The sequence below is a fragment of the Amblyomma maculatum genome, chromosome 1 (assembly GCF_055883805.1).
Source record: "Amblyomma maculatum isolate TAMU_Amacu chromosome 1, ASM5588380v1, whole genome shotgun sequence".
In the NCBI taxonomy this organism is placed as follows: domain Eukaryota; kingdom Metazoa; phylum Arthropoda; class Arachnida; order Ixodida; family Ixodidae; genus Amblyomma; species Amblyomma maculatum.
In genome coordinates, this window is record NC_139344.1 from 63,982,754 (window position 1) to 64,004,915 (window position 22,162).

Genomic DNA, 22,162 nt, shown 5'->3' on the forward strand with positions numbered 1-22,162 from the left:
TGAGTCTCGATTTTTGTTCTAGAACTAAAATTACACTTTTCTAGTTCATTTTTCACGAAATATTCCCGCTCCCTTGCAGTAAATGCAAGCATATCGCATATAACTACGAGCATTTTTTCAGGAATTTCTGCCGCTTGCATGTGCGGGTAGGTTTAGTCTAGTCTATTCGCGGCGAGGCTTTTGGCCAACAACCATCAAGGATGCAATATAGATGGTGCAAGCGCATTCTCCCCAACTGCGAAAATCAGTCAGTGCGTCGAATAAAACAACGGGATAAAGCGGGCGCAAACGAGGGCCGATTCAACAATCAAAACTGGAAGAAGCAGAATGCAATCAACGAGATGACCTCGGCGCTTCAGGAATACCAGCGAGCCTTAGGGTCAGCATTGGCTCGCTGAGCGAAGAAGAGTGTGAACACGCATATATCACATAGCATATAAAACGCAATCATCCGCTCCAGCGAGCTTTTTTTTTTTTTTTTCCTTACAAGGACAAGCAAACATATAACGATCGCGCAACAGGGGTTTTCGAAGAGCGTGACCTGCGTGAGACCACGTCGGCGTCACGCTTGCTGCAAAATCCGATAAAAGCAAACAACAAAAGAGAGAAACAGGAGGAAAGGAGCGAGCGATAGCGGGAAAGAATCGCAGGGGGCAGCTAGCTATCTCATCTGCCACGGTTGGCACCTCCGAAGGCAACATTAGCAGCGTTGCAACCAGCGCAAGGTTGCATTTTTTTTTTCGCAAATCTACGGGTGTTTTAGGGTGTTCCCTTTTTGAATGGATCTTCTTTAACGCAAATGTACATTGTTCAGAGCGTATCGGCAGTTCGCTGAACAAATGCAGGTTGTAACCGCACTGTTTCATGCTTCAAGGTCCCGTCCATTCCCATAGTGTTCACCAAATTCGCGACGCAGACGTTGTTTCTTTACGGCATCTTCTTTCCGCTAGCAACTCAGGGCTGGCCCAGTGATGTTGCACACGGCATAGTCTTAAATAGACGCCAGGAAGGAAATTGATAGTCACCTAGTTTAACAGAAATAACAACCAGAAGTATGGAATAATTCTATATCACTATAACTGAGATTACAGTGTTTTCACGGTCTCGGCGAGGAAACCTGAGCTTTTCGCTGGATGTCCGTGCATTCTCCGGTCATTTAGGGCGAAATGGCAGAGCGTAGAGGGTTCTTGCGACTTTGGCACAAGTGGGTGGCTCCAACTCGATACACGCCAAGCCGCATGGTCGTGCAAGGCGAGCGCAATGACGAGATTATCGCTGTATTGGACAGGGCCGGATTTCTAACATGAGTGGTTGGAACAACGAATGTATAGATGAGATGAAGGCATTCGTTATCGTTATAATGTTTTGTCTCTTCGTAACACAGCGGTCTACGGAGCTTTTTCGGGCTTGAAGAAGAACGAGGGATGTAGAAGAAGATAGCTTCTTTGCCTAAAGTTAACCTTAAGTTTATTTTTTTTCCCGAACAGGGCGTATGTTCACGTGTCAACAGCATTTCAACGATCTACACATACACCCGGCCTGGTAGTGCTTACATCCACTCCCGTGGGGTACTACAAAACTACGAGCGTATAGCTTCGTAGCATGGATTCGCAAACTAAACGTACAACAGCGCATTTTAGGTCAACCACGGATTTAAGCTTTTCTTGTAGCTACAAAACTACTAAACTCTGCCGTGATGGGGCTGCGGCTAAGGCGCTCGACTTCTGTGTCCAATGATGCAGGATCGAATTCTGACTACGGCTGTTGCTTTTAGATGAAGGCGAGAAGCAAGGCGCCTGTGTACTGTGCGATGTCAGTGCACGTTAAAGAACCCCAGGTGGTCGAAATTTCCGCAGTCCTCCCTTGCGGAGTCTATCATGGCCTAAATAGCTTTTGGACGTTAAACCTATAAAGCTTAAAACACGACTAAAAAAAAAGAAGAAAAGAATAGTGCATAATCGCGTTGCCCTTGGAGCAGTCGTCCAAGAAATGCGCGAAATTATGGATCACTAAAATCAGTAATTGGCCGCTTGCTATGCGCGCAGTCTTCAGCGATCATCAGACGAATTTTCTAACCTTAAATCTAAGCGCGGAACATGTTCCGCGTCAGGACTGGCAGGGTTAAAAATGTTGTTCTGCAGCTCTCTTTCGAGTGCATGCGATTTAACAACAATCTAAATATGGCTGCTTTATGGCATCTCAAATAAAGCCGAAGTGAATAAATAAAAATCAGCTCGGGCGGAACATGTAATGAACAAAACAGATAAGCGGCGATCCTTTTGGAAAGCGGGGTGGATCCCAAAGGAATTATCACACAGCAGTGCTTGGGAGGTGGGGAGGTAAGGATATGAGATATGAATATGCATTGATAGGATGAGCGCAGACGCCGCAGGATCAGATCAATTGGAGCTCAGCAAAAGTTTTCTGCTAAACAGGCTTAACAAGGCCGATGGTTATCATAATGACAATTATGGTTACTAGCGATGGTGGTGATTTTGCAACCTCTGGAGTTTGCTGCACCTAATGAAGATAGGCGGCTGAAGGCACACCAGAAAGTCACGTTCGGCTGGTTCGACGATGCACGCTCTAATTGGCAAGGCTACCGTGACCTAGTGTAACAGACAGTCCATTTACTGCTCCGAATGAGACTGCCACTCAGTCTACGAGAACTCAAACCGGGCATTAAATGCAAGCTATCACCTTATGTGAGCACGTATTTGTCCTGTGTTTGCAGCTGGACTCAGCCAAACCCGACGAAAGGGGCATGGAACATTGTCGTCAGGGGGTCGCGACCTATTTGGCAAAAGCGGAGAGCATCGAGGTTAGATTGCGCCGCGAATGAGTTGCCGAGTCGAGTAGCTCTCTGTCTGCAATCACAAGAAACTGACTTGACCAAAATGTTGGGCACGATAATGATGCAGAATATTTATTTTTTATCGCACAAGGTCACGATGTTACTAATGCTCCGGCGAAAGTGACAAAGTCTGAAAGCTCAGATACATGAACAAAGGCACCTTGCGGTCTCCATTGTTCGTGTCTCTTGCATGACCATGGCGGAAGTGGCGAAGGAGGAGAAGACTCTACCCAAAAGCGGATTAGCGTGACTGCACCGAAGCTGCAGGTCGGGGGGCCAAACACTCAAATTAAGGAATTATGAAAATAGAAATGAAAAAGTGTTGCTCCAACATAACAATAATAAATACGTTTTACCTTGTTTCATGAAACAGGTAAGCTGTTTTGATAAAGCATTTCATTTTATTTTTAATTTTGCATTACGCTTGTTGCGTCTCCTTTTACTGTTGCATCAGCATTTGTAAGACTGCAGGTCTTGCTGGGTGCTTGCAAAGGAGGCAATGAAGCAGTTTCTTATCGCTGCCCTTACGCTGTCTGCAATGGTACTCCCGGAGAAGGTACAAAGTTACTTCTCAGTAAATGCTATTAAATAGGATGCTTCTCAATTTTCTAAGTCTGTCGTTTTTTCATTCTACGTGTGGCCAGTGCCGAGTCTTGTTGCACCTTTGTGGTTGGCTTTTTATTTCTTCCAAAGCGCTTTGCATCTATAAAACTTTGTCCACGGCATGCGAAGAACTGATGCACCGAGCTGCAGCGAGGACTCTATACCGTTGGTGTCACACTACATTGCTTGCCACAGGACTTTCACACGTGAGCTCTAGTGTGCATGTGTAGCCTTTCTTACGCGTGCGCACTGGTAACTCACATATGTTGGCCAGTGCTAGCTTTGTTGTACAGTTTGCTGTATGCCTTACCAGTGTATATGTAGGCTTGCTATAGTAAAGCACGAATACTAATCCGATAGCTTCACTACGCGAGGTAAAAGCCAAGGTCACCATGTGCTTCCGATGACGTTCAAACAGCTTCGAGGTCAAGTTGGAACTTAAGCCACAATCACTTTGGGTGTTCCCACCAAAGATCATGGTCAAAGTCAAGGTCAAGGCCAAAGGTCAGCTGACCTGGGAAGCAGCTTAACGCGTGGGCAGCAGCGTGGCGAGACACATGATAGCTGATGTCAATCTCGAGTGTATATAAAAGCACGCCGCACGCCTAAGGCGTTGCCGCGCCATGGACTCGAAGGAAGAGCAACGAGCAGCCGTGCCCGTTACGATCGTCATTTGGCTGCACCTGACGATCCGGAGGCATGGCTTTGCGAGCTGAAAGTTTGCGGAGAAGAATTTTAGGGATCCGAAGCGGGACCATGAGTTCATTCGAGGATTAAGCCAGAGATTCGATCTGGAATTATCCACGACGCAACCAAGTTCCACTACACATTGGGAAGCGTGTATATACTTGGTCTCACAGAGAGAAACTGTGCAGTAGCATCTACGAATACGCCAAGTTCAACCAAGACGAACTTCTTTGCGGATCACCGGAGTCTCTTCATAGAGATAACCAAAGAAAAACCTTCTGCTGAATAAAGATCCATGCCTCAGCTATAGCTTTGCACTAGGTTTAACCCAAGCTAAACCAAACCTTTTCTTTTTTTTTTTCAATATATACTTATTCGACACTCTACTGCGGATTGTGCGGTTAAGCCAGCGTTTTACAGGTCCAGCTGTACAAGTATAGGCTGAACCTGCCTCTTTGGAAGAGGTGCTTGTTTCCACCCTTCCGGCACCGTCTTCAAATCGCTGGGTTTGATTGTCAGCTGCAAGCAAACAGCAGGATTCGAGCCTAATAGAATGGCGAAGGGTGCGGAGCGCTGCCTTAAAATGGGCGTCCTCGAAAATACAGCAGCGTGCATCCAGAATAATGACACTTTATAATTGGTGCCAATGTTGAACGTAGTCCTGACGTCATTCAACGTCATCAACTTTAGTCCCCCCCTAGTTTTTACGGAGCGCTGGAGTGCCCATGTACCGTCATGTTTTGAACGTATGGACGTCTATGGGGCCTTTGCTACCAGTGTACTACATATTCCTTGGTATGAATGTTGGACGCAAGGCATTCATATCCGAATAGGTACAAGAAGTAGCAAAAATGCCTGCTAAACATACGTCTTTTATTTTTAGCTCGATTCGTTGTCCCCAATGCGCCGTCTGAGTAATAATTTCGTAGGGCGAGTTTCCCATCTCGTCACGTCTACTGTACTTTAAAAAAAGTCTACTACTATTGTTACAAGCTTCAAAAACTGTTTTCTCGAATAAGCCTACTAAAGCTGCTGAAAACTGCTTCTTCCAAGACTTTTTCGGGGGACCATCCAACTAGTTGTTGAATTTCATAGATGCTACTAGCTTTGTCAAATATGTAATCTCCTGGAAACTACTTGTTCCAAGAACTTTTCACACCAGTGCAAACCTGTGGTTGAATCTCGAGTTCCGGTAAAAAGTCGCCGAAAAAATATTTCCCGCAGTAAACGTCTTCGAAAGAAATGTCCCGATTTGGAGGTAGCAAATTATGTCCCCGAACGGGTGCGCTCAAGCGTGCCGTATACCGTAAAGCTTTGAATCGCCTGACGTCCTGCTTATGAAGTGCGAATTTCTTTTAACGCGAACGCGTGAAAGGCCTCGTTCTGCAGAAATTCAGGCTTTGTTGGAGTCATGAGCCAAAAATCACGGCCATAACTCTGGCAGTGATATTGGCAGGTGACATGGCGAAGTAGTGTTTTTTTCGAGAGCTGTGACTTCACGACACACCATGTATCACAAAGCTGGGAGGAGCTGCCATATTGGGTTACTCATTTTAGGTGAGAAGGTGAGATCAGAATCTACCTTTCAGGGCTCTTTGATGCCGATACAGGCACGCTGTACTCTTGAGCCACGCAGGCACTTTGGCAAGGCTTGGTTAAAGCCAAGCTTTACATCCACGTCGGGTGGTCGCTGACGACTGGTAGCTGGATAATATGGTAGCTTCAACACGAATGCTCCCCAGTGCTATTTAAAGCTTGCTTGGAGAATGTATTCAAAGGTATGGAATGGGAGCAGCTATAGCCATCAGGGTCGATGGAAAATATCTCACTAATCTGCGATTCGCTGATGATATTGCCTTGTTACGTAACTCAGGGGACCAACTGCAACTATAATGATAAATAATCTAGACAGGAGAAGCAGAAAGGTAGGCCTAAAGTTTAGTATGCAGAAGATTAAGATAATGCTGAACAGCCTGAGAAAGGAACAGCGATTTAAAACAGGTAGCGAAGTGCTGGAAGGCGAATATGTCTACCTAGGACAGGTAGTGACCCCAGATCCGGTCCACGAAAGTGAAATAACAAGGAGAATAAGATTAGGATGGAGCGCATTTGGAAGGTACTCAAAATTACGACTAGCAGCTTAACGGTATCACTCAAGAGGAAAGTGCATAAAAGTTGCATCTTACCGGTACTGACCTACGGGGCTGACATGGAGGTTAACGAAAAGAGTTCTGCTTAAATTGGGGACAACGCAGAGGGCTATGGAAAGAAAAATGGTAAGTGCAATGTTCGTGATAGGAAGCCTGCAGAGTTGATCAGAGAAGTAACTCAAGTTACTGACATTCTAGTTTAAATTAAGACTAAGAAATAGGCATGGGCAGGGTATGTAGTTCGAAAAGAGGAAAACCGATGGTTTCTAAAAGTAACCAATTGAATTCTAAGGAAGGTAAGCCTAGCAGGGGGCGGCAGAACATGAAGTGGGTGGATGAGATTAAGAAATTCGCAGGGGTGAAGTGGATGCAGCTAGCACAGGACCGCGTTAATTCGAGGAAAATGGGAGAGGCCTTCGTCCTGCAGTGGGTATAGTCAGGCTGATTATTATTATTATTATTATTATTATTATTATTATTATTATTATTATTATTATTATTATTATTATTATTATTATTATTATTATTATTATTATTATTATTATTATTATTATTATTATTATTATTATTATTATTATTATCTGGTTCTCCAGCAGCAGCCCGGCGGCAGAAACATCTCGTTTGTTCTGTTCGCAAGAGAACAGGCGGACGCCTACCATCGGCTTCGATGGTTTGGACACTGGGAAAGCGTGACCATGATCAACGATCGGTTAAAGCTCGGTCTGGGTTCCCTAGTACAGGATTTTCATTCCAACTTGGATTGCATCGAGAATGCTACCCTATCACTATAGGAAGAATTTACTTTAGTCAGAAAACTGGCGAGTGGGCTATATAAACCTGTAGCCGTACGGTATTTGAGGTGAGCTATTTCACTATGTTTTTTGTGCCATTCTTTTCCCAGGCCACCAAACATGTCAGGCATCCCGACGACCGAGATCCGGAACAATTCTTTATCTGTACTTATAGTCAAGAAAGAATCCATTAAACAGAACATATTCTGTGAACTGAGTCCTGGAAGTAATCGTTCTCAGGGAAAATCTTGCCTCGGGGTCGTTTTTTTCCCCAGAGCCTGCTCTCTCAGAAGCCTTTTCTTCCACGGAGAATTTTTTCCGGTGCTGTATTTTCAGAAAACACTTTCCCGGGGCCATTTTTACCTGCACCTGACATTTTTTTCCTCAATCGACAAACGGCTCCCGCGACTGAGATTTGATCTTGTATGGAAACAGTGGGAAACACAGCGGGCAAGAACGAAGACGGGACGAGCGCTGCCCTCCCCGCCGCCCCCCCTCTAAGGCTTCAGAGCAGCTGAGCCACTATGGCGGGGCTGAAACGTGGTTGTGCCCCTGCTAATGAACGAGAACGTAAAATGGCAGTCGACAAAAATTTGCGGGTGCGTAACGCTGGCGTGTTTATTTGTGGTGTGCATCGGCAAGCCTAGCTCCAGCTGCGATGGACGAATATAGTGGAGGCTCAAATTCTAGTGAAAGGAATACATATTACATTAGAGCTTCATCAAATTTTCTGCAATTACCAAGGACTTAGCTCTGTGAATTGATGTCTTATATTAGTCACATATACGTCCCAGGGCTACCCCAAGAGTTTGCTGCAAATTGTATTTCGTACGGGGAATACAAAAACGATTAGAATTTTGGTAAAACTGAGAGAACGGTACTGTAGTAAGCAAAACATTAGGTGCATATTTAGCAATACAGTCATCTTTTAACGCTACTTAAAATATAGTGACATACTGAGTACGGCTTTTTTGACCCTGCCTCGTTTTCCTTCTCTTCCGCAAACTTCTTTTCTAAGCTGAAAAAAAAAAAATATGGGAAGAATGAAGCCTTAAGATAGCACCCTTGACACAGTCACCTGCTTCCTAATGCTATCGTATTAAATCCGTCTATACCTCAGGGATATTATGGTACAAAAAGAAACACTACACTTCATGAGCAGGTTACCCCTCTATCGAACATTTGTTTCTTTTTAAACACCACCATTTTCAAGCCAACGCCGTGCCCGTCAATGCACGTGCCACGGAAGAGCGTAAGCGCTGAAACAAATGAGAGTATATGACCTGCCCGCTGTCCGGAGGCATAAATTCCGATACCTGCCACATGACATTAGGCGCGTGAAGAACACTTGTTCCTTTTACCGCAGCTTCTGACGCATTTATTTTCTTTCAGAGTGCCCATTTTTTGCGTGCGTGGGTTAAGTAGGACCTCAGCTCCCAAACTGCCTGAAGACCTCCGCCAAGTCATACGAGCCAACTTGACTCGGAGTGGTGTTCAGTCTCCTTCTTCTGTTTCTATATACTTGTGCGTATTGACAAGGCCGCCGACTACCAGCGCCTTTCACGAATTGAAGCGGGGAAACAGAGAATTTGCAAAAATGACAAAAGCAGCAATGCCATGGCGCAGCGAAACGTATTTTCCGCATTGAGCGGTTGTTGCTGTTAAGGCGAGGCAGAATTGTTAACGTCGGTTCAGTTCACTGGTTCCACAAGCACAGCGGCTGATTAGCAGTCGGGGCACGAAACCAAAGTTAGTGCCGTCAGGCCGATAGCCTGTGGAGTGCGTATCTAATTTATTGTCCCATCGATGCTGTGGGGTCCCTCCTCTCAAAGGAAGGAAGGCACACCCCAAGGAGCCGCCGTCGTAGACGATGGCGCAGAAGCTTTGCCGCTAATTAATGCTGTTTAATCGCTTTCTTGGCTTCTCGTGGAGGCCGGGGACTCACTCAATCGCACGCTATGGCGCTGCTTAAGTGCAGCAATGCTCGCTTACAGCCACACTCCTGCCCCCTCCTACTTTTTTCTTTGAACCCCATGCCGTCTTATCCCCGTTCCTCTCGATTCCTCCGCTGCTGTCTCCGCTGTTTCCCACAGAGCGCATCCTTTCTCCACCGCTTGCCTTATCTGCCTCGAGGCGGGCAATAAACGCCGCCATAATACCGAGTGTTCCGACGTCAACATCGGGAAACGCGAAGACGGATCGGCTTGAAGGGCAGCGGGCGGCTAGGGCAGCTTTAATGGTGGCTGAATTGTGATGTAGTTGCGATCGATGAGCAGCACGCATCGCTCATTCATCGACCGGCGCATGTAGTAAGTGGTCAGAACACCAAGGAGATCTGCGGGCTGCGACTTGTGACAGCAGCTTAAGCACTATGTACAAAATACAAAGTGCACGCGACTATTTGGTGATGTCCTACTGACCTTATTTACAAAGTTGCATTGGTACTTCTAATGCCGCACTGAAACTTCTTTCTAATTACGCGCCTCTGTATATTATGCGTCTAAAAAACACACTTTCATTGAAATTGGGACACTCACATTATTTTCCGGATTTCTGCCCCCCCCCCCCAAAAAAAAAAAGAAGAAAGAAAACAACTGATATCTGTGCCATATGCCAATGACCCACCGTGATGAATATTTAAAAAAAAAAGTATGAAATCAATCTAATCTGCCCTTGTAGTTCGACACACCAAGCTTTCTTTGCAGCATTTTATGTCATGCAATTTGCTTTTTGCAAGAAAGAAAAAAAAAAGAATTTACAAGCTGTATAAAAGAAAGCGCCTGTGCGCGAGGAGCTTATACCAGAAGCAGTCGCTAGCTAGATTTAAATCACACGACGGAGACAGTCAAAAAAGCTTCCAATGGAGATATTTTAATCGACATAACAAACAATAGCCCCCAAAACAGCCTCCAAGATAAAAAAATGTCATTTCTTCGAAAAGCGGCAGGAACGACTAGACAAAAATAAGCATTAGGGTGTTGCGGAACAGTCCACTTCTTATAGCTTGCAACAGGAAAAAAATAGTGTAAGGAAAGCAATTCAGTCGGCCATCTTTGCCTAAAACACCGGAAACTAATTTAAAAAAAAAACAGAGACGAGAGACTAGAAAATACAACCGCCTCATGCACAAGACCCGAAAAATTTGTTTTTAAATTTATTGATGTGAAATGCTTCATATGAGACAAGTGGATATGATGCAGGTGGATACAAGTGGATGCGCTGCATTCAATTTATTGGCCCGCATGCACATTTAAAGCTGAGCTGTGGTCGACCGGCACAGGGGTAGCACTACCTTTAAGACATAGCCAGCAACAGTGACAGCCTCTAAAGTTACACAAAGAGGGTTTTGCTTGCTTGAGCCTGATATGTCAACTGCCAAATTGGACAAGAAGCACAAACTCAAGAAAACTTGCTTTGCTGACTTGCCGCGCGAAACACGAGTGAACCTTCATTCAAGCATATGCCAAATAGTGGCTGGGAAGTGGTCCGTTGACCGCCGACAAGGAAGATGCAGATATAAAATAATAACCACATTGTGATGAGAGACTGCAGATATTTCTCGAGAATGCAAGCTTTAAATGGTTATTAGTAAAAGCTGCATCCGGTTGATAATCATACTTGCGCAATATTTGGAGGCAAGCATATATTTTCTGTAGTTTTCCGATTTCACAACGTAATTGCTGTTAGAGGCCCTATCAAAAGTTCTAGCCAATTCAGTGCCGGCTCTGTACCAGGGAACAATGCGCTTTGAATGCAGTGATTGCCGAATGAATTATCTTCTGGTCATTATTACTCATTTTATTTTTATGGTGAGGCCATTTTAACCTAATATGAATAAAAAGCCTCAGTGTGAAACTCTTTTAACCATGTGGTATAACTAAATGATCATTTCAACAGGCATACGAGGAGCGACACACTCATTTGTGGTCGAGGGAATCGGTCAGGTGCACAGGCAGCTTTTCTGTCAGTCATTTCGCAGAAAGTTCTTCGAATCACGATTGGTGACCAAGACGCTGACCCACTAACGAAAGTGGCCCAACACCGTCAAAGGCGCAGAGCGATGACCGCAGTCAGCACCTTCACATCGTTGGAGCGTCACTACAGAGATGAGGCAAGCGCCGATATTGCGCCGCGAACGCAGGCTTTTGTTGGCTAAGCGGTTCCATTCGCTATAAAAGAATGCTGCTGCAACGCGTGCCTTTGGTGTCCGATGTCGCAGCGGTACGATCAATGGCGTTTACCGAGATTTATAGTAAACGTAGGTTATAACATGTTTGCAGCTTTGGAGACTGACCATTAAAACTTTATCACCATATGTCAGCGTTTTTATCTCTGATCTCAAATATCATAGAGTTTTTTTTATTTTTCTTTTTTGCTCCCTCTCTTGTCTTTTCTTCAGCTCTTCGTAGCTGATGCTGGTTGTTCTCAAATTCTTAGAATTCTGACGGTGGAGGCAACAGCACCACAGGCGGAGACACGCACCCTATGGTTTTAGTTATATAAGTTCTTGTTTATATACCATGAGGCAATAAACAACCTGAAGGAAAAAGAAAACGGAGGAATAACGCACGTGGTGAAATTATTCACCGTCGCCAATGGCTGTTCACGTAGCTTCGCAATTTTCATTTTTCTTCAGCTGCATTTGTGCCTGCTTTATGAAATGCGCTGCCAAAATAATTTTCTATAAAAATGTATCACGTGGCTTCCTCATATCTTTTCAGAGGCACATGCCACCGCATCGATGTCGGCATATCCTTTAAGCGATGCTTATTTCCTTACATTTATAGATACCGTACCAAGAACAATAATAAAAACAAACCAGATGATATAGCATTCCTGAAAAAAATTCCTTCCTCGAAGCACCCGCCACCATTATTGCAAAGTTTCACATTTTTCGCGAGTGCATTATTTCGAACAAGTGCCTCGCATATATAGTTCCTTCATTTGTCTTCAGTGATGTTTAAATCATGACATGCTTTCAGCTTTCCTTCTTAGCAACCCAGGTCTAACCCAGTCCTGAAAACTTTCCGCATTTGGTGCCAAATCTGAATTCGATGAAGACGCGTATCTCCATGGGAAGTTTAGCCCTATACACGAGAAATGAAAGAGCACCCCTTGTAAAACATAGATGGATTCACATAGACACCGATGTACTGCCAGTAGCTCACATACCGGAAGCTTTAGCCTACGCGCGTTGTGCAGCGGCCCTGTCCTCGACAAGCAAGGCCGCCGGTCTGCGCCATATTTCTTCTATAAATGGTTTTTGAAATAGTCATGTTTCTCAAATTTGTGGCCCGAAAGTGTGAGCTGTCGAAATGGCCTTTTGCGGTGACATAAAAATAACGTGACCGTGAAAACTGATTTTTGGCACGACTATTCATGCTGCCTATATGGTAAATATGAGGAATTAAGGATGGAAAAGAAGTTACAGATGGTAGAAAAGAAAGCAGATGTGTTTGTATTACGAATTGGATGAAATGAACTGCTTCCTGTTAAGGGGCGCTTCCTGAAATCTGATTGGCTGACATTGTGCAGAGAGAAATACGTCTCGCATAAACATCCTATGATGATGTCAACATGACGTTTCATGACGAAGAGGATGTGTTGCCATTGCCGTAAGTGACACAATTTATGTGCCACGTTTGGGACCCGCACTAAGGCGGCCGCATAAAAAACATGGCGAATATGACGCGGAGTATAGGAGGTCGTTATCTCAGCGCAGTTTGGTAGGCGCTTAAATGAGTGGTGAAGTAAGCTGAGACATCTTGTTGTAATGGCAGAAGGCACTGAAACGATGTCATAAGGCTACTTTTTAGCTTCAGCCGCACGAAGACACTATATAGCTGTCCTCCCGTTGCAAACCCCCCGTTTCGCTCTCTAGAAAAATATTCGATTCGCGCGGTTATTCCAAAGCGGTACAGTGGCGGTCCACAAGCTCCACCTTGGCTAGCTCCAGTGGTTCAGCTGCGCGAGACGGGGCATTTTGGAGAGCACCGCTATGCTTTCGAATTCTCTGTCTGTACGGTTCATGAGTGCGATAAGCCGGCAGTGATATGGTGCGGTGGATGTGCGAGGAACTTCGCGGCGAGAGGCAGCGAAGGATCACCAGGAATGCCTTAAACGCAGAACTTTATGTCAACTGGCCGTTGCTCATATCAGCGGTGTTTCACGGCATAATATTTAACTTAAGGCGGGAGGCCACATTTAAAAGTCAATTTTATTTTTTTGCAAAAGTTGATTTTAGCTTTTTACGTTTTAAATATTTGAAAACATTCAGGTAAACGGCGCAAAAAATTATGGTCCTATCATGACTAGTTAGGGGAGAGACAGCCAGTGTGTGAACACTTATCCTGGTATTCTAAAACCGAAACTTAATTGCACTGGTTTCTGAAACTACTAATGTTTCTTATATATGATTAGAATTCATTATATCTATTAAATTTTGATATACACAACATTAACTGGTATTCTTAAGTTTGGTTATGAGTTCTTTTATTTTATTCTTTCAAAGTTTATTATTCTTTTAAAAGCTTTTAAAGCGTTCACAAGAAGAATGACTAACGCTCGAAGAACGCTTGTTGATTACATTCATCTGTGCTTTGTTTAGACACTGTTTAAGAGGCAGGCAGCGTTTTGCTGCTTCAAAAGGTGCTGAAATAAAGCATTCAGAGTCAATCAGACAGTATTTCGTCTAGTTTAGCCAAGTTCCGAGCTCAGAAAAGGCGGAAACGCAAGTTTTTGGGAATTGACCGAGCGTCCGTCTTCTCTGCCACCAGACGCAGGTGTTTCGGCGAGTGCGAAGAAACGTGGGAACAACGTGACAACGTATGAGGCCCTTCTACCGGATTCTACACTTCAAGGTAACAGGATCGTTGACATTGGTATCCTTTATTTTGTGTTTTCCTTACCGGTATGCCCTGTATGCAGGAATAAAGCGCTGACGCTCCAAGCACGCGCTCACCAAGGGGCATGCTCTACCTGGGCAGTGGTGTATGTGGAGTGGGGCTTAGGGTATTCATCTGACACATCGAAAAAGGTGGTGCTTGAAAATGAGAACAATGTTCGACTAGTGTACGCGATGCACCAGTTAGGGAAACATGCCTCCCCTTTCACGACATTCCACCTACGAAAGGATAGCGTCTCCGCTCTCAGCAGTGGCTGAAACAGTAGCATTGGAGTCGATGGTTAATGCTGCTGCCGAAATTCGTCGTGCGGTGGGGAGCGATGAGTGCGGTGTTTCAGGCTATTGAACATGGCAGAAGAGTGGACATTCTTCATTGAACGGATATGGGTCAGTGAGTTCTGTTGACACAGGAAAAGTTACTGATGTCGAGGCTCTTACGAGCACATGCAAGGCTTGCAAAACAACACGCAAGTTAAGCTCAAAAAGTGTCTTATTCCAGGAGTGGAAGGCAAGTCGCACTTTCTGCCATTGAAATCATAAAGGTAATGCAGGCAATATGGAGACGGTTGGCCTGTACAGAATATTTGAATGATCGCAAGAAACAAGAAGCTTGAAGTACTTGGACTACTACAGTGATGACGATGCCAAGAGCTATGCCACTGTAAAAATTATGCACAGAGATAACAGCGTCAAGAAGCTTGAATGCATTGGACATCTCCAAAACCTTGTTGGCTGCCGTCTGATAAATCTCAAGAAAGCAGTGTGCGGACTTGGTGGTAAGAGGGAGATAACCGATGCTCTTATTAACCGCCCCAAAGCCTACTAGGGGATTGCCATAAGACCTAATGTGGAAAACCTTTCGGCAATGAAATAAGCCACCCCGGCCACCCTCTTTCGCTGCAGTTCTACTAACAAGCCGCCAATGCACGGTCTGTGCCTGCCTGGACCGAACATCTGGTGCGAGTACAAACGGGTTGAAGCACTTGTCCAAGGGGAGTATGTGCACAAAGGAGGGCGCCCATATGACGTGCTGAATAGGGTTAAAGCTGTGTACACTAGGGATCTGTGTTCAGACGAGTTCCTATCAAAGTGTCTACATGGCAAAACACGAAGCGCAAATGAGTGCTTAAATGGGCTCATTGGCAGCGGGCTCCCAAGGATGTCTGTAGGCTTTACTACCATTCTGTTTGCCTTGTATAGTGCTAGAATAGCAGCTTGGGCATGTTGGTTATGCATCTTGAGGTAACAGCGCGGAACGTGGACGGGAGCACAAGATCAGAAGACGACACAACGAGCGCTGACTTTCTGTTAACAACCTGTTGAAAGTCAGCGCTCAGTTGTTGAACATCAGCGCTCGTTGTGTCGTCTTCTGATCTTGTGCTCCCGTCCACATTCCGCGCTGTTACCTCAAGTTGTATAGTGCTGTAGCACACTTTAGTAATGGCAGTGTAAGCACCCCCTGAATATACTGAGCAAGGCTGGTATTGAACCATGATACTACACGATAGCACCTTGCATTGCCAGAGACCACCAGCGAATGCAGAAGTCTTCGTGCAAATCAGCTGACTCGACAGCACGGGCTAGGAAGAAAAAATGGCAACGATCTTAGGTTTAGCCGTTTCTCTTCTCTTCGAGCTCATTGTTGGTGACATGTAATTGTATCTGAAAACAGTATGTCCTCACGACCATCTGAGATGTTTGGCATCAAGACACATGTTCAAGTATTGTGTTACATGTGCTTTTTGATGACTAGGCATGCATTACCAAAAATAATTACTTGCGTCATGCAAAGAAAGCAACAGTCATTTCTCACGGCAATTTGTTCACTGCAGTAAGAAATCGCGACCCATTATCCTTCTACCTCTAAATTCCTTCCTTCCTGAGTATATAATAAGTGGTGAAAGCATTTTTCTTATGCCGATATCACTTTTCCCGACATCCTGGCACTAAATCTTCCTTTATTATGAAGAACCATGTTGCTTTGCACTTTTCCACGCATGGAAAGGAGCTGCCTGGTTCTGTGGTAAGTGCATAAATATTTTCATGTAGCAACTGCAGGGATAGATACGCCTGACTCATGACGCTCGTGTGGAGAGTAGGGCAGGCAGGCTGTATATGAATGCATGAGACAAAATTGTGTTGCGTCTCACATTGGTCTGAACTTGTGCCACACGTGAAGGGTAGATGTCTGGTTTGGCTAGCACCATGCTTTCACTTCAATGTTTATGAGAGAAAGTGCCTTCCCATAATGGAGAGCGCAAGAAAATTACTCACAGTCTTTTATTTTAACAAAACAATTTACGTGTCATGTAAATGACGCATGTTTGCTTGCCACATGTGATGCATTTCACGTATATGTTTGTTTCAGGTGTGAATAAAGGTTCGCCATTTGCTTATTTTTCACAAAACAGAAATAAGTACTCCACACCACGTTTTGAGGCTTTTTATATTGCTAGCTTTCTTTAATACAAAAAATCTCCCAGTGTCGTTTTGACTAGAAGGCATAAGCGTTGTAGTCCCTGCATTCAAATGCCACTGATAAGTGAATGTGAGATGTCATTGGCACGTGCGAGATCTGTCTCTCCCATTCTGCGCCATGTCACTTCGAATATCCCGGTGTCGTTCTTGCTCTGCAGCTGTAACACTGTTCTCTCACCTTGTTAACTCGCTCGGCCTCTCCGTCCATAGCTGCTACAATATGCCCAAACACATGTGTGCCATAAAAAATTACGAGGAATTTTAGCGAATAAAGTAGTGAAAGGCGAAAGCCTGAGTGCCGCATTCCGCTACGCAACAGTTGCGCATGTAGCAATGAATGCTGCTACAAGTAAAGTAAGCGACTACTGTTTCACATTCTGTTAGTGTACCGAGCTGTCAAGTGATGAGTTTCGATAATGTTCCAAGCATTGTCTACACAACGTCTAGAAACGTCTAAGTTTGGATCATTAATTATTCGTTAATTAAATTCATTAGGTACTAATTAGCAATCGATAATTGGGTGATTAGTAATTAAGTAGTCATTCAATTAATCACTAAAAGTTAGTCATTAAATTTTAATTAGTATTTAATGAAAGTAACTAGTTATACTTAGTACATGATTGTTAGTCATCAGTAATCGATACTTAAAACAGTAATTAGTCATTTAATAGTGATTGATTGCTAGTTGTTGATAAATAGTCGTTAATTGAATTAATCAGTAATTAACTAGTAAATTCTCATTTATTCGCATATGGCCATATAAGGCACGCATTCGCGCATACTGTGGTGGTGCTCTGTGATTGGTCGATACCTCTATGTCGTCATCCCACCTCGGCCAATTAGAGCCGCCGCAAAAGCGGGACACATTTTGTCTATGACAGTATGAGCTATTAAAGGCTTTCGCCTCAATACACGTAGACCAAACGCAGCAACAAAGTTCAGTTGCTCTCAATGTAGCTGGGGGCGTCTGCATCGCGGAATGCCCCGCAGCGGCTCCGTTCCTGGAGCATCGTCATTTTTCATACTTTGCGCCAATATATAGTAGCAGACGACTGCGCTGTATTTTTTAATCGTTTTTTTTTTCCCTTTTCCGTGAAACTGCGCCGCCCGATTGTGTTCTTACTTAACCTCACACCACCCAGTTGCAAACGTCACATGTACCTCACAATTTGAACACATTGGAGAATTGTCCAAAATAGGGATCCAGGAAAAATGAAGTCAGTGCTGCCTAACAGCATGCATACCCATTGATTTTGTTTTTAACCATTCCAATTTCTATTTTAAAACCTACGAGCGTGGCACGTCGGTGCTGTCTATTCAGCTGAATTTTAGTACGTCAATGCGAACATTTCCGTGAAAGAGCATAATAGTTGGATGAATGAGAAAAATTATCTTATCAACATTTTTTTAAGATTCTTAGTTAAGAAGCGATATTATACTCAGGATGTCTCAATATAATTTCTCAGAAATTATCAAGAACATGATTGGCAAAGGTAAGATTAGTTTTTGAAGCGACAGCTTCATTACACTACCTCGAGCAGCCGTCGCGAGCCTTGAAGTTTTCATCTTCAAGTGACCTTGACAGATATTGCGTCTTTTCTTTCTTATAAACCAATTCACAATGGAAGCGAAAGCATCACTACACTAGGTATAGCAGGTCTTCCTGTGACACTAAATTTGGCCTTCAAGTGAATTTTACCTAATTAAGTGTTGGTGTCCACGATTTCGTGGTGTTCACCCTAATGTATACTGTACCTTCCTTTCCCCAAAACCTAACTTAAACGGAGAGGCAGTTCTGGAATGTGCGATGTCTGCGCACTTTAAGGCCCAGAGGTGGCCAAATTACTACGTAGCCTTCCATTACAGGATCTCCTTCTCTCGGCTTCCGCTCCCATCTTCCTTTTAAGTCTGACAGATACTGCGCCTTTCCTTTCTTATAGACCAATGTATACAATATACAAGAAAAATACATGAAATCAAGATCTTGATCTCATTAGGTATAGGTGCTCACAATTCCGTGAAGTCCATTCAAAAGTATAAGGCTCCTTTCTTCCCCCAAAACCTAATTTAAATAAAAATATGTGAAAAAACCGCGGATTGAAAAGCGGATGTTAAAAAGAGGCTATCGCTGCAAAACTTGCAGGTTTCGCTGATATCCCTAGGTTCACGCCATGCTTAAACACCCACAATTGTTTAAATTTTGTCATTGGCAATGCTAAAAAAATAAGCATCTGAGAGCTCGCTAAGTGGCCTATTCCATTCTGCCTATTTATAAAAAGTCGTCGCAGAGCGTGGTATTGTCGCCAAAATTATGTGGAATTCTATATCATGCAGTATCTAAACAGCGTACGTATTTGATTCCTAAGAAATGCGAGTGGTGCTATATTATAAATCTTAAGTGGGAAAAACAATCTCACGTAAATTTCAAATGCGTGTTTTGATACTCGATATTTTTATCCTTACTGCATACTGCGAAAATTTAAAACCAGAGCTCATCTTTGATGTTGACAGCCTTCAATATCGCAGTACACTACAGCCCCTTTAAATGAAAAATACAAAAAGTAGAATAATTACTTACAAATTACGTATCGCCTAATAATTAAGTGGTATATGCCATGCATTATGAGCACCTCGCTATTCAGTCCTCCTACACAGGCCGCAGAGACGTATTTATCAAAGCTGTTAAAATGCAAACCTGTAAGCGCTAAAATAACATTCACCCGGTATAAATGCACTCTTTCGCTAGAGATTAGGCCGCCGAAAGAAACGACGTTACATAAGCCACACCACCGGCAAGGGCTTGGGTAGTCACAAGGATTGCAAGTGGCATTGCTTTGAAGACTCTGGCTGAGACTGGGCGAAAACGCATGTGGCGACGCGTAGCAAAATGATAGCAAAGGAAAAGCCTCAAATCGTAATAACATTTATCGGTCACACCTGAAACCTTGTATACGATCATCCTCCGTGTCCATGCTTCTCACGGCGGCCGTGGTGCTAATTTTCAGTTGTTGCGGCAGATAATCTCTGAAAGAGGAAACATGTTAGAAATCTGAAACGCAATGCTGGCTTGGCAGTCGGAACATGAGCGCTCGGCTAATTTTCATCTTTTAAATGAGCAGGCTATCAGGCGACACGGGCTCTTTAGGGTGCACCTGTCTAGCCTGGGGGATCGGCACTTCTCCCTGCGTGCAGCTGCAGTCTTTTACATCTCAAGCTACTTAACTGAATAAAGTACGAGTTCGAATCAAAGAGAGCTTTAGGTGCGGGACGAGTGGCCTCCAGAAGATACTTTTGACGCCGCGTGCTTCGACATGACGTCACGAGCTGCGCTTATAACTCCAGTAGCTTTATAGCTAGTGTTAAAATCCGGAACTTAATGATGTGGTGCAACTGTGCTTAGCTAGCGCGAATGCAGGGGAGAAACTGCGCGGTCGGGTCTCAGCGGCGCATGATGAACACTGGCTGTACCCTGCCTCGGCGCGCTCAACTCCATCTGCCACTATCGAACCTTTCGATGGTTTTTTACGAAGCGAATCTGAACGCTCGTTTTCCGCTAGGAAATGTGATTTAAATGCGTCTTTTTCGCACAGACTGTAGCTCTCCTCATACAGCACGAAGCACGGAAGAGCCGCTGCATATTTTAATCTTTGGAAGTTCAGCTTTTCTACGACCACCTCAACAGACACGAAAAATAAGGAACGGAACAAAAGCCTCAATGACGCGTTCAGCGTCCAGGGGAGGGTACAATAGTCGGCGCGGAGAAAGAGGTGAAAGTACGGTCGCGCATTTCGAGATTACTTTTTGAACAATGTGGTTTCTTCGCCGTTGCCAGCTCGCTCTGGGGGAAAATGTTTCTTAAGTGCGCCCGACATACAGAGCTGGTTTCTTCGAGGAGACTCACGATCTGGTGCAGACAGTTGGACATCATTCGGGAGCTTCCCACGAAGGTCTAAGCGCGTTGTGTGTGAAGTTCCCAGCCGTCTTTAAATAGAGCGCCTCCGACAGCGACGGTCATCCTGATCCTATCAACCGCCAGACGTGTGGCTTAATTGTTGCGCCACCCCCAAGTTGAGTTTTCTTTAGTATAATCAGTTTATGCAAATAAGCGGTTTGATGAATCCGCATATCCCGTTTCTTAGAGCCGTAATTACGACTAAATGACAGAAAAAAAGTAAGCAAAATCAAACGCATACTTCCCCGAAAAAACGTAGCTCTACACGAAGACATGCAAAATATAGAAAATTAAGATAAGGAGCTAGTTCCTACTGTTCTTTTTTTTTTTTTACTCTAACAACAGCACAGGGTGTTCAAATTATGATTTTCGGGGTACTTAAATCAAATACGGAAATCACTACGCAAAATATGTTGTTGTGCGACTAGAAGGACGCAAACTGAGAATACTTGTCATCGCGATATCGGTAAATAAATAAATACAATAATTAGCATTTCATTTGTTGCAATTACCATGCATGTTTATATTGTAAAATTAGACAGTCTAATTCGACGACTATGCGTTGGTAAAAAATTAGTAGAGCGCCTGTGTACCGCGAATGCTAATTACGCATTTATTCAAATGCAGGCTGATACATCAGTGCATGCTACTAAATCTAACAGTTACAGATATCAGTATGAATATACGCATATTGGCTGTCGCTCTCACCCCAGCACCATTCCGCAGAATTCATAGATCTGGCTGATGCAACCGAATAAGGTTAACTCAGTGGGGCAGAGAGCGAGATGGAAAATGAGTGACAGCGAGGTGTTGTCAGTTTATTAAATCATTATGCAGATAATGCAAATTCTCGGCATCAAATGAAAAGCTTGTAGCATAATGTGATGTTAAACAGTTTCGTGACACTAAAACGCTACGCTGTTAACTATAAACTTTAACCACATTTAGAAATCGGCAACAAATTTTATATATCTTTTTTTTTCTACCTGTGTTTGCAACTAAATTGTGCTGTTCACATTCTATTTGTAGTGAAGGCTGGGCAGACATCAGATATATTATAATGCGAAAGCATTCATCGAGCAGCCCTACACCGACCAGGAAAACTGCCGATGATCTTGTGGTTCAGTTATAGTTGTCGTGGCAACGACGCTTTCTTGGTGCGCGCGTCGGTCACCCAAGAAGGAATAAGAAAACACAGTCGGAATGTAGTGGATTCGAACCCAGCTATTCCTCTTGGGAAGCGAGTACACGCAACGCCGCAGATTGCACAGTTGATAACGCCGCTTTTTGTTTTCTTTATTGTCGCAAATAACACCGTAGCCAATTACCCTGCGTGTTAAACTGAAACCCCTTCTCGCACAGTGCAATACACAGCGTCGTCCCTGTCAACTTCCAGTCGTGCGCAAAAGCTTCCGCACGTCCTAGTCAGTTTAGCCATCTGTGGCCATACGTTGAAACGAAGGAGGTCATAAAAAAAAAAAAAAAAAACTGCCGGAGTGGAAGTCAATGGGCTGGGGTGAAGCCTGTGGCGGCCATCTTGAGGGGGGCAAGAAATGGCCTGCCAAGTGCTTGGGAGCTCTGTTCGCCGGCGTTGCTAGTGTGTTTCAAGCGCTTAAAGGATTTTTAAGTTCTGATGTAATGCTGTGGGTTATCAGGTGAGCCATACTGGACGCCTACGAATCGATTTGAAAAACCTGGATTTTTAAAGATATCGACGATATCCGAGTACTGGGGCGTTTTTCG

General features: G+C 44.1%; 1 pseudogene; it reads left to right on the forward strand.

Annotated features, from left to right (window-relative positions):
• The first annotated feature begins 3,933 nt into the window (after window positions 1–3,933).
• LOC146202679 (uncharacterized) lies at window positions 3,934–20,420 on the forward strand (annotated as a pseudogene).
• Window positions 20,421–22,162: the final 1,742 nt, after the last annotated feature.